Source organism: Alligator mississippiensis, chromosome 3 (genome assembly GCF_030867095.1).
Source record: "Alligator mississippiensis isolate rAllMis1 chromosome 3, rAllMis1, whole genome shotgun sequence".
NCBI classification, from domain to species: Eukaryota; Metazoa; Chordata; order Crocodylia; family Alligatoridae; genus Alligator; species Alligator mississippiensis.
The window spans coordinates 196,091,811-196,105,066 of NC_081826.1; the positions used below are offsets into that span (position 1 = coordinate 196,091,811).

The window sequence follows — 13,256 nt, forward strand, 5'->3', positions numbered from 1 at the left end:
GCTCCAGCACTTTTGTCTTCTTCTAACACCTGACTACCTGAAGATCTCAGTATAAATGTCATCTTTTAGTGACCCTCTAGAAGCAGGATTTTGAAATTTAGGTTTATTCTGCTATAGTACAGTCTATGTACTTTGACGACTGCTGAGAACGTTGACAATGGTGTGTGGATGCTGAAATAATTTTGTTTTACTGTGGTCAGACATGTATGTCTGTGAATATAAATAGTAGTTGGACTGGTTGGTGGTCCCAACTTACTCCATCAGGATACAGTAACCCACAGGTTAAAATAAATCAATACTAACTTTCAGGTTTTTGAAGGAGTGGTCAAAATTTAAACTCTGGAACAAATATCAGGACTTTATTTCAAGGAAGGGAACTGTACTGAAGAATAGTAAAATGTAGAGAAGGCCATTACATGCCTCAGATCCTGCCATCCCATGTCCAGAGAACCACAATAATGTCTGTGAGCTGCATGTTAACTGTTCGTGGGTTGTCAGTTGGAGCTCCCTGACATAGAAGGCTGCAAGACAATGTTACAGGTGCTTCAATTTTTCTAGCAGTTTAGTTTCTCATCTAGATTCTGTGTGTATTTCACTACTTATTCAGGCTTGAGTTCTGTACTGTCAGAAACATACTAGATATATTTTCATTTAGCAAGGTTTTTAATAAGTCAAAAATGCCAACATCTTCCACAAATTTAAGATCAGAATAACTTGAAGAATCAAGTCTGAAGCCCCCTGTAAATGAGTTACTTGTGAGCTACAAGTTCAGCCATCCGGCCATATAATCTAGGCATGCCTTCTTCCACATACTCACACCTGATCCAAGCTAATTTGCATGAATTGAATGCACTGATCTGAACCTAATATGTTTTCTTTATGCTGGGAGGTCTGGGACTGGCACAACAGAGGCATCTATTCAGTGGAAAGGAGTGTTGCCTAGAGGGTTAGAGCACTGGACTGGGTCTCTGTTGGCAGCATCATCATTAGCCATCTGGGTGACCCTGAATAAGTCATTTTACCTCATTGGGTGTGTCTACATATGACGCTATGTTGCAGTAGCAATGCACTTTGGCAATGTAGCATATGTGGGCAAAAACCATGATGCCACAGCTATGTCACTGTAGCAATGCATTCCCTCATTATAGCATGTTGCTATGCTGACGTAGCAGCTAAAAATAATCATGTGCTGTGCGTACAGCGCAGTATGGGCTGTAACTGTGCTGTTATTTCAAAAGGAAGTGCTAAATGACGATGCAGTAACAACATTGCCGTAGGGTCATGTGTAGACACACCCACTGTTCTTCAGTTTGCCTGACTGAGCAATAGAGATAATGATATGGCTTTTTTATTGAAGCACTTGCTGAAAAGTGATGCATACATATATTAGGCTGGTGGAAATTCCTCCTGCACAGGGAAGAAGACCTGTTGACCTGCAGACAAGGACTGTTGTGTTTAGTATTGTGTGAGAACAAGATGACTGATTCTGGAGGAGACCCTAAAAGTTAAAAAAGGGTAGAAAAGAAGGAGTGGGATCCAGGCTCAGTTGTAATTAGATTACATAATGTTAAAACAAAGATAATATTCTTATTTATGGTTAGTTCAAAGCCACATCTGTCACTGCTAGTTAGCCGTCTACCAGCTGAAGTCATGTGATATACTAATGCACGGGGATGAATTATGCTGGTGTCCTGGTGACTAAAATTATCAGTGAATTCTGTTTGTATGACAGCTTGTTCTCCAGGCCAAGTAACATTGAAGACTAAGCAGTAAATATCACTAGAATTAGTGAGTTTGGCAGCATGCTTTTAACCACTTCTGCAGATGAGCCTTTTGCTGTTGATATTAGTGTGTTGGGCCATCTGTATAATTGGCATTTGGTCCATTTGGAATATGGCAATGGCTCCTTCCTTTCCCCCCTGCCCGCTCTGAGGTAAGAGAGAATTATGAATTCAGTTGAATTAAAATGGAAATACTGTAGTACTGTTCCTCTATTATCCAGCACTTTTTACTTCTAGGTCAATCAAATTTCATAATTTATAATTTTTCTTAGAATATTATTATACATAGGCTGCAAAGTATGAAAAGATGATACAATATCACAGGCATGCTCAACCTCTGGCCCATGGGGCAAATGCAGCCTGCGGAGCCCTTGCATCTGGCCCACAGGGCTCCCCAGGGGTCAGACATTTCTTTCATGTAGGGATCACTCTGCCTATCCAATGTAGATAGCAAAGGGATACTGTAAGCAGGTGATGGCATGTAAGACATGGATAGAAGAACAGTTGAATGAACCCTAAATGTTATAATTATGATGTCTGGTCTAGTGGTAATGTTGTCTGTGTTGATGAGGGGCACAGTTGGCATCTGGGTGCATAGCAAGGCCTGGTGTCTTGGTGAGTACAAGAGTTAGATAGCCTGTTGCTGAAGAAATTTCATTTAAGGTTGGAAGGCTTCCTGTAAGCTAGGGCAGGCTTGCTCCCCCAAGGTTACCTTGACATGACTATTATTTTCCAGGAGATGCTGCAGGTCATTAATGAGATGTCCAAAGTATTCAAGCTGGGGCCTGCGGATTACAATAAGAGGGATTCTGTTGTCCTTGTCCCAGGGTTAGATTTTGTCATTTCAGTTGAAAATATATTCTAAGCATAGATGCTCAGCATTGTGAGTGTTATTTGAAAAACAGAGAAACATTATGTCAAGGGAAAAAATAATAGTTATAGAAATGAATGACTCAACTACCTTGCTTGTAAATTTCAAATGGTTGATTGAAAGATCTATTCAGACTGGTTACCTTTCTTGCAAGCTTGGGAACATTATTAACATCACATGGATAGCAGATATTTGGTCAAGAAAAATTATATAAAATGTCAACTTTATTTTAAGGAATGGCTTATCAATCTAGTGCTACACGTGACTAGCTTCGTTTATCACATAACACTGCCATGGATTCATAAGAGGAAAAAAGAATTCAAGGACTTGTGTTTTGCCTCTTAATTAATCAATCATGGAAAATATTTTGGTATGATTTCTTGTGTTCAGGAAATATAACCAACTGTTTTTATTATTACAAATGTTCTTGTTATGATGGAAAATAGATTTGATTGCTCAGAGGAGAATGCAAGTCTGATTTTAAGAATGCCTTGTGCATGAATAGATTTCCAATATCAGTCAGTCAGAAGCACAGACTTGTGGTCTAGCTGTTAAAAAATAAGTTTACTTTTCAGACCATTCATAGCGGAACAGGTAACACTATAAAATAGAGTAATGTTCATCTGCTATTTTGATTGGTTGCCAGCACATAAAAGTAATGAAGTCCACTTGGATCCCATGGAATCAGTTTTATACAACTTCATTTTGTATTTTATTTAGATGGCACAGGAGATGTTTGAAAGAATGTTCATTTCCATTTTACTAGTGCTACCCATTAATTTGATATTTTCTCTATACGTGCATTCAAATAGAGGAACAGATAAAAGTGTATGTTAGCGTACCTTCTTTGACAATCAGGTTTTTATAAACAGATTTAAAGAGAGCATTCATAAATGGAATTTGACCTGAACCTCTTTTTCCCCCCAGTGTTGGGATTAGAGACTTGAGGATTAGAGACTTGAGTTAAAGCCCCAAATCTTGTCTTGTCTTAGCCCAAAATGTCAGAGACAATCTCTGATAATCATTCTCAGCTGATTTCTTTCTGTGTAAATACAGCCATTGAACGGTGAAGTATAAGTTGTATCAGAGTGAAGGTGGTCATAATGGTGACACCTAAAAAGATCAGGGATTTAAGATCATTTAAATTCTGTTCATGTCTGTGGCAGAACACCTTTGGGGTGTTCGTCATGTGGCAGGGGCTGCAGTAGGCTGGGGCAGAGCCCAGCAGGGAAGGCAGCCAAGTGAAACCCCCCCACCCTGATCTCATTTTAAGGGAGGTGTGTGGTGGAGCACCTTTGGGGGTACTTGCCACTTGAGGGCTCTCACTGGCTCTGAGGGGAACCTGCTTCGGAGGAGCAGCTGGGGAAACCTCCCCCAGGTCCCATTTTAAGGGGGGAGGAGTGTGGCAGGGCACTGTTGGTGCCTGCCACTTTAAGACCTGAGCCAAGCAGCCAGCAGGTGCTTGATTGAGGCAGCCATTTTAGATCCCTGGCTGCCTATATAAATAGATCAGTTTCCTGCTTGCAGGCCAGGCAGCAACCTTGCCTGGCTGCTTGGAACATCCTGGAGGGAAGGGCAGGAGCTGTAGGGGATGGATTGGAGGCTCCTGGTCCTGGTCCTGGTCCTGGTCCTGGTCCTGGTCCTGGTCCTGGTCCTGGTCCTGGTCCTGGTCCTGGTCCTGGTCCTGGGCATGACCTAAAACTGCACCCTGACAGGAGTGGGTGTCCTGGTGGGGCTCTCAGTGGTGCAGGAGACCCTAGGAAATGCCTAGCCAGTTATCACCCCAATGAAAGGTGGGTAGGGGTGCCTTAACCCTAGCCCTCACCTTTGGGTGGGTTTGTGTAACACCAAAGGCAGTTGGGGCCAGGCACAGCTATGGCCACCTGAGCCCTGTGGGGTGCAAGACCCTGAGGAATGGTAGTTGGGGCCAGGCATGGCTACAGCCACCTGAGCCCACTGGGGAGGGAGGCTGAAGCTGGGCCAGAGGCCAAGTAAAGGCCAAGTAAAGGGGGCTCAGCCCAAGAGAGAGGGGCAAGTCCTGACCCCAGTAAGTCCTCCACTGCTGGGAGGCTGAGTGTGGGTCAAAGACAAGACCTATAATTAGAGCACAATGACTTGCTGCTCCGGGGGGGAGTGAGAGTCCCCGTGAGACCCTGGAACACCAGTCGTGGTGTGAGTTACCCCAGCTCTTACCACTGGGCAGGTAACCCCTAGTAGGGGCCAGAAGGCAGACCCCAAGGAAAGAGTGGGGCTAGAGTGGCAGAGGCCTGATGTAAAGTACCCTTGACTAGTGAATGCTGGGGCCAGGACCAGAATGGTCAAAAGGGCCAGGCGCCCACCATGAGGGATGCCCAGAGCTAGGAGAGCCTGGGGTTTCTGAGTGGCCTTGGAGGTGAGGCCAGGGTTTGTATGGCCAAAGGTCCTGTGGGGACCACACACGAGAGGGGAAATAGTTTTAGAGAGCTAGATAGCCTGAATGAAGGTGGGGTAGGCTGCCTGAGTGGAGGGATCTTAGAGGGGTCCTGATTAGAGAAGTCTGGGGCCCAGTGTGTGGCTGGTGACTGTGAGAACTATGGATGCCATCTGTGAGGCATGGGCTGCTCTGAGGGGAGGTACAGAGCCACAGATAGTGCCCCCTGGTATCGGGGAATGAATGGCCAGCCTCTTGCTTTAATTAACATCATAAATAATTAAGAACAAGGCATGACAGGTGAGTCAGATGGGTGGTGTGCCCAAAGGCAAGTGGGGAACCTAGCACTGTGGCTAGGCAGGGAGGCCCACTTTGCCACAACGTCCATTAAATCATAGTAATATAATTGTACAACTTATGTTATTGGGTGAACATTTCCCACCTCCACACACACATGTGCAAACCTCTTAAGATAGAGGACCCGTCAGTCAGACTGAACTCACTGTGTCCTGCTTATACCCATTACACTGAAAACATTCACAGCTCTGTTAACTTTTGACCAATTGTTTTCCAAGTTAAATCATGGATGTACTCCTAAATGATAATTATGTGTCAAGTTTGGGGTTTCAAATGTCATCTGTTTTATGTTAGCTGTTTACAAAAAGTATGGCTGTAACTATTTACACTGAAAAATAATAAGGTGTACTTTGTTCAGCCAGCCATAACACAGACAGCTGAATGATTATTTCTCAGCTATCCATTGAAAAAACATATTTGGACAGAGTCCAAGCTCAACATACTTTGGCCTTAGAGGGAATGATATTTTATCATTGACTAATATGATGATTAAACTTCTAATTATTTTGTCTGTTTACTGTATCTAATATAAATACATGGATAGTGCATGTGACTTTCTAATTTGTACACAGAATCTTCCCAAGGATGTGTCAGAAATCTTGTTGTTCCAAACAATGGAGACTAAATTTGAAACCTGGAAGATCAGCAAAACAAGTCAGGGAATGCATAATAAAAGGACTGACTCAAATCCTCAGACCTTTCCATCCTCTCCTAGTATAGGTTCAGACCCCTTCATGCTGTTCCACCCATTCTAAAGTCACCAGTTGCTGCACTAGTGACAATGTGTAACACAGGTTCATTAAGGCAACTAGAGATCAGATGGGTTGTAATTAAATGTCTTTTGTATCAGCCAGAGATCAGCCATACATTCTGGGTGCATCTACACAAGATGCTTTATTGCATATTAGATTAATCCAATGCACATTAAAGCATCATTATTTACATGTGCATATCAATTAGCATGCATTAAATTAGTCTAATGGTCTGTTTTCTAGTACCAATACATACATGTACTAGAAAAACGGCACATTAATAGGCATAAGTGCACATGTGGACCCTGACTGGGAGCAGCCCAGGCAGCAGGGGACCACTGCTGCCTGGCTAAATAAACCCTTATCTCCACAGACTGGGGAGAGCTGCTCCAGCTCTGGCAGAAGCTGCTTTCCAGCCACATGGAGATTGGGACTGGCCCTGATCTCCATGTGGCTAGGAGGGAGCTGTCTCCACCCTGTGGAAATTGGGACCAGTCCTGATCTCCATGTGGCTGAGAGGGAGCTGCCCTGAAGCTCTCCTTGCCCCATGGAGATTGGAACTGGTCCCAATCTCCATGTGGCAGGAAGGCAGCCAGAGCCAGGACAGCTCTCCTAACCCTGTGGAGATCAGGACCATCACCTATGTTCCCTGCCATCCCAGGGCTGGCAGCTGGGGGAGCCTGGAGCTCTTTTTGGCTGCTGCATGGGTGGGGGGGGGAGGGGGAGGAGTAGGGCAGGAGCAACCTTGGACTGAACTGTGGAAGATGTTAGGGAAATTCAGTCACCAGATCCACTCCTCTCCATGAATAGGTCAGTGGAGTTGATCCAAACTGAGGTTTCAGTAGATGAGGTCATAGAGGAAATTGATGAACCAAATAGTAGCAATTCACCAGGACTTGATAGCATTCACTTTAGGGCCCTAAAGGAACTCGGGTCAGAAATCGCCAAGCTCTTAACTGTAGTATCCCACCTATCACTAAAAACATCCTTGGTACCAGAGGACTGGAAAATTGCCAGTGTGACTCCCATGTTTAAAAAAAGCTGTAGAGGGGATGCAGGGAACTACAGACTGGTTAGCTTAACTTCTATTCCTGGAAAATTGGTGGAAAACAACAATAATAAAAATAATTGTTCAGCACATGGATGAACATGATTTGCTAGGGAAGAATCAACATGGCTTTGTCACAGTGAAATCATGCCCCACCAACCTACTATGGTAATAAGCTGATGGAGAATAGGCTTAGGTTAGAGATCAGAAGGCAATATTTTACAGTTAGGGTGGCCAAAATCTGGAACCAATTTCCCAGGGAAGTGGTCCTCGCCCCTACCTTGGGCAAATTCAAGAGGAGGTTGGACGATCACCTGTCTGGGGTCTTGTGAACCCAGCATTCATTCCTGCCTGTGGCAGGGGGTCAGGCTAGATGATCTGTTCAGGTCCCTCCTGACCCTAGCTACTATGAAACTATCAGACTACAAGAGTTGCATTAGAATTCTCTGAGGGTGTCAGTAAGCAGGTAGATTGGAGTAATCCAGTTGACATAGTATATTTAGACTTCCAAAAAGTCTTAACAGGTCCTTCATCAGAAGCTCTTAATTAAGTTAGATAATCATGGGATTACAGGGAACAACCACTTGTGAGTTAGAAATTGGCTTTTAGAAAGTGAAGAGTGAGTATAAATAGTCAATGTTAAGGATGGAAAGAAGTAAATAGCAAGGTTTCCCTGGGATTTGTTTTGGGATTGGTGCTATTGAATTTATTAATAAATGGTTTGGAAAGGGGTGATTTGAATAGCGAGGTGGCCAAATTTGCAGATGACAAAATTATTCAAAGTTTACATAGTACCTAAGACAATGGACCCCTGATCTACTTTAAGGATTCTTATTATTCCAAAATAAATGATAATGGTAGCAGCTTAGGGCCTGGGCCTAAGCCAGGATCGAAATGACAGCAAGATTGCCTCTGAAATCAAGGATGAAACTCTTTATGATTTAGCTTCAATAAGATTTTTATTACTCAACAAGATTTCAACAAGATTTTCATTACTACATGGCTGTGTTGTGCTAATTGCTGTAGCTGTGCACATTGTACACCTGGCCTTTTTATTTTATGTTATGGTGGTTTCTGTTGATTTTTGGACTGTGAGGAACTACAGAAGTATCTGGCATGACTGAGCAAATGGGAAATTAAATGGCAGATGACATTCAATGTAGATAAGTGTAAAGTGATGCACACGGACAAAAATAACCCAAATTATACCTACATCGTGATGGAGTCTACATTATCCATTAATACACAGGAAGAAGATTTGGGAGTCATTGTGGACAGTTCGCTAAAAACATCAGCTCAGTGCTCAGCAGCCGTCAAAAAGGCAAACAAAATGTTAGGGATTATTAAGGGATTTGTAAACAAAACTGTAACTATCCTTATGCTCCTTTATAAATCTATGCTGCAACCACACCTTGAATAACTGTGCCCAGTTCTGGTCCCCACACCTCAAGAAGAACTAAAGAAGGTACAGAGAAGGGCCACAAGGATGCTTAGTGGTATTGAGGGGCTTCTATATGAGGAGAGATTAAAAACACTAGGATAATTCAGATTAGAAAAGAGACATTTGGTGGGAGATATGATAAAGATTTAAAAAAATACTACACAGTGAAGAGAAATTATATAAGGATTTATTGTTTGCTTTCTCTTACAATACAAGAACTAGGGGAGTCACAACATGAAGTTAGCATGTAGTAAATTTAAAACTAACAAAGGGAAGTTCTTTTCCACACAGTGTGCAATTAAACTGTGGAACTCATGGCCACCACATGTTGTGGAAGCTAACAATTTAGCTAGATTCAAAAAGGGATTGGGCAAATTCTTGGCGGAAAAGGGCATCAGTAGCTATTGAGCATGGAAGTTAGTGATACAACCTATGAATCAAAAATTCCTAGATCTTAAATGCTAGAGGCTGCAAATGAGAGAAGAACAGCAGAAAACGCCCTGGTAATATCCAGTTCACTTTCCCTTTTAGCATCCACTCTCTGCCACTTTGTGATATAGGATACTGGGCAAGATGGATCTATGACAGTTCTTGGCTAGGGACAGACATTACATATAAACCAGTTTAAGTGATCAGAAACTGGTTTAAACCTGTAACAGAACAGACATTTAGTGCACATAAACCAGTCTGAAAATGTCTGACACGTGTTTGAGATAAACCTGGTTAAATGTAGTATCAGACTTAACTGATTTGGCTCAAACTGGTTTATGCAATGTCTGTCCCAGACTGCTTCCTGGTTTAAGTTAAATCAGAGTCGCCCAGCCCAGCCCAGCTCTCTGGGCTGGGCTGGGCTGGGCAGGCCCCTCCCCTCTGCTCCCTGGCTGAAGCTCCAGCAGAGACTTGCAGGCATAGCAGGGTCTGCCTGGCTTCCTCCTGCCACCCCGATTCCTTCCTTCCACCACCACTTATTGCTTAAGCAGGAATCCCTTCCTCCTCTCTCCCACAGCATGGACCATAGCCAGCATGCGGTATGCTAGCTAATGCTGAGAGGTGTTTTTGTAAGGCAGACAGGACAGTGTCAGCTTAGGGCTTTTTGTAGCTAATCTACAAGTCAGCTGGTAATGTCCCTCCATTTCTTCCTTTGGAAAAAGCTGTTTAAGAAGAGCATGAACTAATGAGTGAGGCTTTGTTTTCTGATGGGGTGCTAAATGCTGATAAAAGATCAGAAAAATGCTCTGTTATCAAAGAGGGAGTGGAAACCTTCCCTAATCAGAGCATACTGCCATGGCCTGGCCATGCCCCCCACAGCTCAGCACTGTAGAAGGGGAGGGAGGGGTGCTTTAGCACCGCCACCCCTCTCCCCATCCCGGCTTCCTGCTTGAGCCACTGCAGGCACGTGCCTGCATTTTTGGGATGTCTATGCAGTTACAAACTGATTCAGCGTAGGCAGGTTAGACTAACCTGCAAAGACTGAATCAATTCAGGCACAGGCTTTTTGAATCCCCGGCCCTTATGTTCTTATGTAAATGCTGTAGAGTGTTTTCCTCTCTCTAATTCAGTCTCAGATAGTGATATCTTTAATTAGTAACTATAGCTCCATTCCATTCTATAAACATTACCAGGATATCCGGGCTATGAAGCTAATCTTCACTAATAAAGCATCAAGCATCAAGCCCTTATCAGAGAAAATAAGTAATATAGTAACAGAACAGTTTATGAAAATCAACAGAAACCGCCATAGCATACAATAAAAAGGCCAGGTGATCAATATGTACAGCTACAGTGATTAGTAGAGCAGAGCCATGTAGTAATGAAAAAATCATTGAATTCTCACCTAAATCATAAAGAGCTTCATCCTTGATTTCAGAGGCAATCTTACTTTCATTAGGATCTAGGCTGAGGCTCAGGCCCTAAGCTGGTATCTTTATAATTTATTTTGGAATAATAAGATTCCTTAGAGTAGGTAAGGGCTCCATTGTCTTAGGCACTGTGTAAACACCTAGTGCGAGACCCACAAACCATTACAATCAAAATAGAGAAGAAAACCCAGGATAGGAAAGGAAATAGAAGCGAAAGGCCAGGTACAGACATTATATTTTTATCAGTACAAGTGACTGCAAACTGGTCTAGACCCATAACAGAACAGAAGTTTGATACACATAGACTGGTTTAAAATGGTGGAACCTGGTCTAAGATTTCCCTCCCCACCAACAGGTGAATGTGTGTTCTGTTTGCTATTGATCTAGAGTATACCGCTTATAGAAAGCAGTGTAACTTAGATCAATTCCTCCTCAGGCTTTTTGATTGTCTGTACCTAGCCAAAGAGACTTTTTGACTTCATGCCATCAGCAGTAGAGCTCTTTTTTTCTTTTCAAAGAAGAAGATGAAGCTCTAACCTTTAGGTCAAGCTGCCTCCCGGTGTCTGTCCTATCTAAAACTTTCCTGCATATGCTAGCAATCTTTCAAGCTGTACATAATTAAATAAAGCCTGACTCATAAATCATTTTTCACTGTCATTGCTAAAACTTGTGTATCAGTGATGCACTGAAGACAGTTTGATGTGAAGAATATTTTATACTGAGCAACTTCATGCGCATGGCATTCAGTGCATTAGCTTCTGCATCTCGTGTTGTGATAGAGACAAAGTTGGCTGGAAGAGCACACATAGAAAGTTGGTTCTCAAGATGTTAAGCTGCAGATATGGAGCTCTTACTCAGCTGCTTTGTCATTGTTATCTGAATTTCAAAGAGTTTTAAGATGTATCAGAATGCAGAATAATCTCAGTAACCAGAAAGGCCTCTGGGAAATATGTCAGAATAGTCTAGGATGGAGTTTAACAGATAGTGACTGTTTTTTTTTTCTTTTTTGTACTTGAGAATATAAAGGATAGTACCATGATGACTTTTATTTCAAAAAGCATTGTTATGTGGGGCTCTCATCTCTTCTGAGGGGTTTAGCCCCCACCCAAGCACCTCCCCATATTTCAAACCCTGACTCAGGAATCTGAGTGAAACAGAGATGAAAATAACTAAGCGCAAAACAAAAATCAGCTCAGCTCAGCCTCAAATTAAATCTATTCCTTTCCTAATATAATGTTCTTCTGTCTCTGTCTGGCAGAGGTAGCCAGTTTTATAGGGTTTTGTGGTGTGACTATTTAACACCTGGTTACTCCCAATCAGGGCTCTTGATTCATTATTTTAGTGCTTTCCACCTGTGTAGGCCGCAAAGCAGTAAACAAACTAGAGTTAACTCTTGGTATGCTGGATCTTGGTTAGACATATCCCTGAAAGAGGATCTTACCAAAAGGACTGTGATTACAAAGAAAGGCAAAGACCTGGAATGAAATGCGTTTGGGATTAAAACAACTTCAAAATAGTATTCTAGTATAATTCATAAATTAGATTCTATGACACACTCCCTGCCCTACGTTGGGACAGCGTGAACAACATTACCTTGAAAGAGCTGTAGGATGGCTCCTGGCTCCTACACTAATGTTAGACTGTCCCATTGTGCAGATACTTAGGAATGCTATTTCTGTCACTTGGGAGGAAGGCAAAATTTTACCCCAAAATGTTGGGTGGTTGATCTGCTCCTGTAATATGCTGCACTTGAGAGTAGATTAACCCCAGAAGAGATTGCTGATTGACATTGGACCCACTACCTTATTTCCTGTCAGTTTGCCAGCCAGATGGGTAGACTGCCTTGTAATCAGGTTTTGGGAGAGTAGGCAGTTCTGGGACACCCTTAGAGTATCTCAGAGTAAGAAACCACAAAGATCCCAGTGTTTACAGTTCTAGGGCAGCTCTGCCATTTGGGTTTTCTCAGGTCTCCCAGGGTTCAGGACTGCCTATCAGGTGCGCTGCCTAGAAAGAAGAAGCCGTATTACACTTTCTGTAAAATTTGAAGGTTGGATTTTTTGACATTTGAAATAGTGAAGCCATCTACAAAACTGAATTACTTTTCTTAGAACAGCTCCAGTAAGCACTTTCCTACTGGCAGAATGCATCTACGCTTGGGGTTTGTAACTGATTTCAATATGTCAAGTTTGTTAGCAATTTTGTTAAATTGTAAAAAATCTGATATACACAAGATCAGACTGCTCTTTAATCTTCTTCCATATCCAAAATGGTTGTAGTCCTCTTCTTTACAACATCCCTAGGCAGTCTATTCTGTTGCTTGTCTGTTTTAACCGGTTAAGAAGATCTTTTTGATATCCAGTCTAAACCTACTTTTCTTCATTACAGCTGTAGGGATAGAAGTTATAATATATACACTTCCTTACTTAGCAGACCACAGAAGTTGCAAAATGGGAATGGTCCCTTGGTAGAGTACAAATCTAAGATAAAGGTCATGGTTTAGTTCTTCTTATTCATGTATGCCTGTATTTATTGAACCCAATGATCCAGCAGTGAGCTATACTGGCCTCAGTAGAACATAAATAGCTGCCATGTGGCCTTGGGAGAGGATTCCCACTTCTGCTTTGTCCATCTGTACTGACTAGTACACATGGGCTCAGACACTGAAAAAAGGAATTACCTTAGAGTGCCAAAACTGTACATAATATTCACCAGATAAAAAGAAAACAAAAATAACTTT

At 42.5% G+C, this 13,256-nt stretch overlaps 1 protein-coding gene across 1 annotated transcript in view; it reads left to right on the forward strand.

Moving 5' to 3' along the window:
- TMC1 (transmembrane channel like 1) overlaps window positions 1–13,256 on the forward strand; it is a 159,249-nt gene that overhangs the window by 99,689 nt on the left and 46,304 nt on the right. The gene's annotated exons all lie outside the window — the stretch shown is intronic.